Here is a 9,055-nt window from a genome sequence, read left to right as displayed (position 1 = left end):
AAGGAAACACGCCCATATGGAAGGGTAATACACCTGTGTGACCATTTCGGCATGGTCGTGCTGATGGTCCGTGTGGCTCACACGGCCTAAACACCCTGGGACACACCCGTGCCCCACACCCGTGTGGAATTAAATTCTAATTCACACCTACAAGGGTTTTCACACTGCCAGACACACGCCTGTGTCAATGGCTCGTGTCCCTCACACGGCCACAACACACCCGTGTCTTAGCCCGTGTGTAAAAACCTGGGTATTTTTTTTCTGACGTCAGCATCCCCAGAATGTCACACGGCCATGGCACACGGCCGTGTCTCTACCCCTGTGTTTATTCTCATGCATACTGACTTGAATTTTCTACGTGCAGGGGATACACGACTGGACCACGAGCCCATGGGGCTGACTATGTGTCACACATGGCCTAGACACACACCCGTGTGTCTACCCGTGTGGACAATATAAGGCTATTTACCAAGCCTCATTGCCACCCTTTTATACATATTTTCATGCAAATGCCAACCAATACCAAATCAAACATGTTTTCCACAATCAAATCACCACAATAGATATTCATTCAACCATGAAGATGCATCTTTTATAAACTTCAAAATAAATATTAGCCATCATTCTAGCTTAATACTCAGTGTGGGATCTATCCCAAGCCAACACATTTGGCCAATTCTTAAAAACTCAAAATAATAAGTTCTAACCCTATACATGTCATATTCAAAAATATAAATCCAACTATATCGAATGTTTCAGCTGATAGCGTGATCGATATCTCTCACTTCTGGTGATCTGAAAGAACAGGGAAAGGAAAGGGAGTAAGCATAAAGCTTAAAAGTCATATATAAATAAGTATACCACAACATTTATTCATAATCAACATGCTCATAACACCAAAGTAAGCATAGGTGTAACTTACTCACTACCATCCATACAAGTCACATTTTATATATTGAGCTCATATCTCATACGTACCAATTAGGTACCTGTATCATTCACAACATGGTTATACTTTCCTCATTAGCTCAAGAACATAACATTCACCGTTGAACCATTCGGAATATCATTGGGTATTCATTAAGCCTCAGACATGGATAAGGTGCAAATGCCATGTCCAGACATGGTCTTACACTAGCTCATATCTCAAGTTGATGCCATGTCCCAGACATGGTCTTACACTGGCTATCATTCGTAGCCAATGCATGTCCCAGACATGTCTTACATTGGCTTACGTCTCGAGGCCGATGCATGTTCCAGACATGTCTTACACTAGCCCTCGTCTCAATACCGATGCCATGCCCTAGACATGGTCTTACACTAGCTCTCATAATGTGGCTGATGCATGTCCCAGACATGTCTTACACTAACACACGCAAGTGACCCTAATGTCATGGTATGAATATCCAGTTTATTTCCTATGTTCAACGGAAACTCTACTATCTATATTATCATCATACTTTCTCAATTGCACAATCAAGCAATTCATGTGATACTAAATTTAAATGCAATTTGACACATACATTAGCAATGTAGATGTATTATTTATGTACAACTTACCTCGGATTACAAAATACACACGACTAGTCGGTTTAGTCGATTTGCTTGGCTTTCCCCCGATCTAGGTTCAGATTTGGAAAATCTTGATCTATACTAGTGAAATACACTCATTTAGTCACTAAATAAAATTAGGGAATCCAAAATTCACGTATTAGGTAAAATGACTACTTTCAACCTAGACCTTGACAAAATGACCATTTTTCCCTTATACTTGAAAATCGATTTTTATCAAATTTATTCATATTTCAAGCCTAGAAGAACTCTTTTTACTCTTATAACAACTCCAAAATCCCACTATTTCACACACTTATCACCTCTCACAAAAGTTGTTTATAACACAACTAGGACTCAATTTCTTCCATAAAAACTCAGAAAACACTAAAAATCCATTCATGAAAAAACCCTAAACTCTTAATCATATTACAAAATAGACCGCTCATTTGAAAGTTCATGCTTCTAGAGTCTCAAAAATACAAAAATCATCAACAAAGGACATGGAAATCACTTACTTGTGAGTAAACCACGTGGCTGAAAATTTTGAGCTTTCAAACCCCCTTCAATGGCTGATTTTGGTGGTGTATAGGAGAAGAAAAGAAAAGATGACAACTTTTCTTTATTTTATTCAATTTGCTAATTTTATCAAATCCTAACACTTTGACTAATTGATTTTCCTTGTCTCATGGCCGGCTATGCTCTTCTAATAGGGTCTAATTGCCTTTTGAAATCCCCCAATTTTGATTCTCTAACAAAATAATACCTTTAGCTATCAATTTGGGACTTTTACACTTTATGCGATTTAGTCCTTTTTCACAATTGGTCCCGCAAACATCAAAATTAACTTACCAATTTTTTTCATGCACTAATATATTAGTGCTAAAACATAAAAATATTAATAAAATAATCTTTTTAACTTTGAATTTTCAGTCCGGAGACCACTATTCGACTAGGCCCTAAATCAGGCTGTTACACTTTCCCTAAGCATTCGGCCAAAAATCTACCAATTAACCAAGTCATTTTCTTATAATTTTTATATATTTGTGGCATGGAAGCTTGATTTAACTAGCCCATGTATCATTTTTTTCAATTTTTTTTTACTTTTTAACAAGTTGTTAATGATGAGAAATTGATGAATTTGGTTTGAATTTTGTATATATTAGGTTTAGATTATGGAAAAAACTAAATTGTAAAACTAAATAAGCTTGTTAGTTAACTTTGTAACACTAGGGACCAAATTGAATAAATTGAAAATATATCATGAAATTATGCTAGGAATAGAAATTATAGGGTCCCTAATGAAATAATGTGAAATCAAATTTTGATATGATGCTAAATATCGAGATATGCATGTCCTGAGATAGGGACTAAATTGAATAAAATTAAAAATATTGTTGGCTTTGTATTTGAATGTGAGTTGGATGGAAGTTGATATTGTTTATTTGTTCTATTATCATACATAGCTAAAGATAACGCCATGCAGTCAAGAGAGAAAGGAAAAGCAAGAGTCGTTGATGAGTGATGCGAGGATTCAATTTGTATTTTTATGATTCAAGATCAATATATTTGTTTGCATATACATGTTAATTGTATGATTGATTGTTGAAGTCAATATATAACTGTCATATGAATTGAGTCGTTGTGATTGATATTGAATATCAAGATATTGGGCTGAATTAAATAAAATAGAAAGTAGCTTGATTCGATTGATACATGATATATGGTATGAAAATGGATTGAAACATGTTATGTGATATGAGATAAACTTGAACTGATGATGAATTAAAATGAGACTATGAAATTGAATGTGAAATGATATATGAATTGGATGGTGTAATGAAATTAAGTCAATGGTATCATATTAACTATTTGAGCGAGCCGGATATAGTTGGCATGCTATAGGATAGATTGAGTACGGGTTGTTTCAACTATATGTCGATGAGCATTGGGCGCATTTTTCTTCTGATGTTACAATAATTGTTGGGCACAACTTTTACTTTAGTTATACCGATAAGCAATGGGTGCAATCTATATACTTCGGATATTCTGATGAGGCATTGGGTGCCAAATTGGTGTGTTGGTAGAAATTTGTGTATCCATTCAAGTCTAAGTCAAATTAATAAGGAATATAAAATGTGAATTGGTAAAATGATGCTCATAATGATTTGATAATAAGAAATGATACTATAGATGCATATTTGTAATATACGAATATCGATAGCATGAGAAAGACCATGCGAACCGATTATACGAGCCCGGAGGGTCAATATGGAAACATGGCGAATTAATGGATTCGATTTGGAAATGGAATGATAGTATATATAAATTTTGAATTTGAATTGGAATTAAATGCCTTAATGTTAAGTAGATGATATGGTATGTTATGTTACTTTCATTGTTAATGGTGATAGTTCATAAATTTGGTTAATGAAAATTATATATAATCTCCGTTTTGATACATAATGAAAAATGCTTTGGTTGATTAATAGATGTTACATAAAAGGTGCTACATATATATGATATTATAAATGTTTAATTGATTTGAGTCATGAAAGTACCATTGAGCTTTATCGCTCAACATACGGTTGTTATTCCATGTGCAGGAATAGTTGAATCCTGAGGTTGTTAGAAGTGATCCGGCATCCATAGTGCGACACTCAACTCAGGAATGTTTGTATAATTCCTTTTGCTTCAAATAATGGCATGTACTTAGGGTTTGAGTTGGTTTTGTATCATAAGTAGTCGTTTTGAAAGTTTGTTGATTAATGTTAACTTGAATCAATATTTTGGCATGTATGGAGTTGGAATATCATTGAAATGGTTGAAATTAAAATGTATAGACTTTGTTTCAGATGTCCTAAAATTTGTACCATTTGGAACAGATTGCCACACCATGACATTAGGCTCCTTAACTCAGACTCAACGATCAGGTCAGATATGGGGTGTTACAATATTATTTTCATATTTATTAATTGAATTTGAATAAAAATACATGTCCAGACAATTAGAATTAGAATCAACTCGATACTAAGCACAAGTGCATAATTAATTGTAAACCAAAATAGATCAAGGCACACATATGGTGATATTTAAACACATAATAATATAAAGAAAAACCTACATATGACATTTACTTATGTTGAAACTCAAACATGAAAACTAAATATCCCAAAGCCTGAGTCTTTGCTGCTACTTGTAATATTTTTAATATTTAATTTGATTTCGAATTAAGTTAAATTATCCTTAAATGAAAAAATCTTAATTAAAATTCAACCCTTACCACCTATTAACAATTTTAGTGTGATGCATTAGTGAGTGTAATTTTGTGGTGGTGCTCTTGTAACTTTCACAAACAGGGTGATGCATGATGAATAATGATTGAATATTGATGCCAATATCCTTTCACCCTTTTTCTTTTCACTTCATCTCCATATCGTTTGCTAAAACCATTCCTTTCTCATGTTAATGCTTGCAATGTATACACATCAGGGCTTCGGGTCCCATCAATCAACATAGAGAAATAAATAAGAAAATGGTAAATATAAATTATAAATTGTTCTTTTCATTTAGCAATACCACTTGAGATTTTAAAATTGTATATTCGAACCCTATTTTATATAAATCACATGTATTTTATCATATCATGTTTATTTTAATTTTAAGTCATCTGATATATAATTTTGTTTATATTTATTTTGATATAGGTATAAATATATTTTAATTATTAATTCGTAATTTTGTCAATGCAATTATTGTTGATTCTAGTAGAATCGATTCATTATAATTATAATTGAGCATAATGTCTTTTATAGCCTTTGAATTATAAAAATATATATGTATTAGCTCATGTTCTTTCCCTTTCGTTTCATCTAACTTTAAATTTTTGGTTTTTGTCAAATTACTCGTATGATAACTGAATAAAAATTTAACAATTTGTTAATTTTATAAATGTGGATATAAGTCGATAGTGTATATGTATGTCACATTAATAATTTATTATTTTCTAGAACATAAAATATTCAAAAAATTAAAAATGCTTAGAAAATTTTAAAATAAAAAAATCTAAAATATAGAGAATTATAAAAGATATTTAAATTTTCAAAAAAATGTTAAAATATTTAATAAATTCAAAAAAAAATTAGTGAGTAGTGTAGAAGGCAGTGAAGTAACGGTCAAATTTTGGGCTAGCGATGTATGGCGATTACAGATGGTGATAGGGGTGCTGGGGTACAGGCTAGAAGCTGAAGGGAAAATTTTTGCAATAATCAAATGGAAAAAATAATTAATTATTCATATCGCAGTACTACGACAACATCTACCATCCATATAGTAAAGCAAATGGACCATTAATTTTTCCATCAGGCAATTTAATAATAACAAAAGTTAGAAATAATTAAAATGATTTTTTAATAATTTAAGGGGTTTAATTGAAAGTAATCTAAATTATTGGATTTCTTTGAGTTCAATATTTAAATTATTTTTTGGTCGATTTGAGTATTTAAATTTTAATTTTATTAGTGAAATTAATATATGTCATTAGTATTGTTAAAAATAACATATTAACCAATCAAATATCATCATGCTATTATTTTATTAAAATATAATTAAATTAAATTTTAAAAAAATAACCTCCCCACCCCGTCCTTCCACCGCCTCCGCTAGCCTTGTCCCTCGGGTTTTTTACCTAAATATATTTTAAAAAATTTTAAATACCTAAATAGGTTGTTAGCTGAATTATATACCAAAATGATATGTTTTTTTTAGTCACGCTCATCTAGCAGGCACAACTCCTTTTTTATATTAAAATATTTTTTCATTTAATAAAATATTATTAATTTTCTTCCCGGATCAGTATATGACCCGTGTATAGATACGAAAATGGTATATAGGTTGCGTATCTGACAGGTGCGACCAGTTGAGCCTATCTGACAAGCGCGACTGGTGGGGCCCACAAGAGCGTCTGGTGTTTAATTTTTCCCCTATATATACCCCCGAAAATCAAATGAGCAACAGACACAAAATTTAGTAAAACAGAAGTAAGAAGATAGGGAGAGAAGAAAGAAAGAAAGGAAAACAAGAAGAAGGATAAGGTATTTTAGTTTATTTCTTTTTAAATAGAATGTAGAATTTTGTTAGTAATTATATTATTTGAAAGTTATTTTGTTAGGTTATTAATTTTGTTAGCTTCTGAATGAAAAAATTTGCATTAAAAATTTTATGTAACTTTTTTGCTATTCGAAACTGTTTTGAGAATTTTGAAATTTTTTGAACAGACCTAGTATTGAAAATGGAGAATCAGTTTTTCGTATGTATTTATTTCGATGGAAAAATTTTGACAACAACCGTGAGATGTATATTTGAATATCGCAAACAAGTAGTAATAAGATTTAATAGAAATATCTCGTTTGATGATATGAAGGAAAAAATTAGTGAGAAAATTTATAGATGTTGTGGGAGAAGGATCTTGAAACTTTTTTACAAGTTTCCAGTTTCAACGGATCCCATAAAATTCACCTAAATGGAACTTGTAGATGATGAAGACATGGAGGCAATGGTCGCTCTTTATTGTAGGACTCGAAGCAACCAAAATGCACCGATTCAATTATTTGCTGAGTTAGTTAGTGTGGAGGCAATTGAAGATCCCATTCCATTAGGTGAAGAAGATGGAGCTCAAGAGCCGCTATGGTGGTTCCGATATCATACGTTGATAGTCAATCAACTATACACGGGATCAACATTGATCTTAATGCTGCACCCGAGACTGATGTGGTTGGTGTTGATATATACCATAGTAATGATCCTTTTGATCACGAAGTCGATAGTGATAGTGATCTCGATGTGGACGAGGTCCTAGATGATATTGACGATAAAGGCGTGAATGAGGATGGAAATGTTAACGCATCTTTAGTTGGAAACTAGATTTATTGTATTGTGATACACAATAATCCTAGGGCACACATGTCTCGGATAGACCCCGATCCACACATTCAGCCGAGTTCCCGGAGTACCCTGAAATACTACTTGCTCACCGAATGGCCATATATTCTAATCTTGAGGAGTTGTTCGTGGGCCAGAGATTTAAAAATAAGAAAGAGTGCGTATTTTTCATTAAGCGGTATAACATGAATATATCAGTAGACTACAAAGTTGTCGTGTCTAAACCGACATTATTTATTGGATAGTGTTGGAGGTCAGCGAAAGGCTACAATTGGCGGATACAAGCTGTATTTATCCAGAAGTCGCAGATGTGGGAGATACAAAAATTTATTGGGCCTCACATATGCACTTTAACACGTATGACAGAAGATCATCGAAAACTTGATTCCAAAACTATCTATACGTACATCATGCCAATGGTGAAACACATGCTGACTATTAAAGTTTCAGTACTAATTACCGAAATGCAGGCACAATTCCAATATTGAATATCAGACCGAAAGGCGTGGATAGCTAAACAAATGGCAATGGAGCAATTGTACAAAGATTTCGATGCATTGTCCAATAAGTTATAGGGATGGATAACCGCTATGAGGGAGTACGTGCCAGGGACTATCATTAAGTTGCAAACACGACCTTATTACGGGTCGGATGACCGACTACAATCGGGAAACAGAATTTTACATCAAATGTTCTAGATTTTTGATCCATATGTGTGCGCATTTCCCTACTGCAAGCCGTTTGTGCAAGTAGATGGGACTGGTAATTGGAAAATATACACAGATCATACTTCTTACGGTTGCTCAAGACGGAAACAGAAACGTGCTCCCGATAGCATTTGCCATCATAGATAAGGAGAACATGGAATCGTGGAAATTCTTCCTTACCAACTTGCAAAGGTATGTTATTAGCAACAATAATATTTGCATCATTTCCGATAGAGGGAAAGGATAAATTACCACCATTAGGTGTTCCTGTGTGACATGGAGATCCGTTTACTGTATGTGGCACATCGTGGCTAACTTCCATCGAGATTATAAGAATACAGACTGGAAGAGACAAGTTGTGAGAATGGGTAAAGGATTACCTTATCTTTTCAATATAAGTTTTAATGTTTTAGAACAATATGGACCGGGAGGAATGGAGTACAGTGGTGGATACAAACTAAGAGGAGTAGAGTACGGCGGTTGATACGGGTCGGAAAGAGCGGAGTACTGAGGTGGATACGAGCCAGGATGAATGGAGTACTAAGGTGGTAGTGGGCTGAAGATATCAAACTCTGAATGATATCTGTGGCCTGACGAGCCCAGGAAATGTCATCGCCCCCCAAATCTGGATGATAAGAACTATCCCCAGAGTGTAGTTCTAGCTCTGGCTCTGGTTCATGATGCGGATCTGGAAAGGGTTTCCCAATTCATGTCGTATGCGGAGAGACTTCCATCGACCGCCCAGTAAACAAAAATAGTTTTCCTATCTCACAGTACCACTATATGTACTCTAACGAGGGCTATAAATCCAAAACACGATCCATCTGAGGTACCCTCCCCAATCGGTTGTTCCATAT

The sequence above is a fragment of the Gossypium arboreum genome, chromosome 9 (assembly GCF_025698485.1).
Source record: "Gossypium arboreum isolate Shixiya-1 chromosome 9, ASM2569848v2, whole genome shotgun sequence".
NCBI lineage: Eukaryota > Viridiplantae > Streptophyta > Magnoliopsida > Malvales > Malvaceae > Gossypium > Gossypium arboreum.
Note: the sequence above shows the minus strand (reverse complement) of the source record.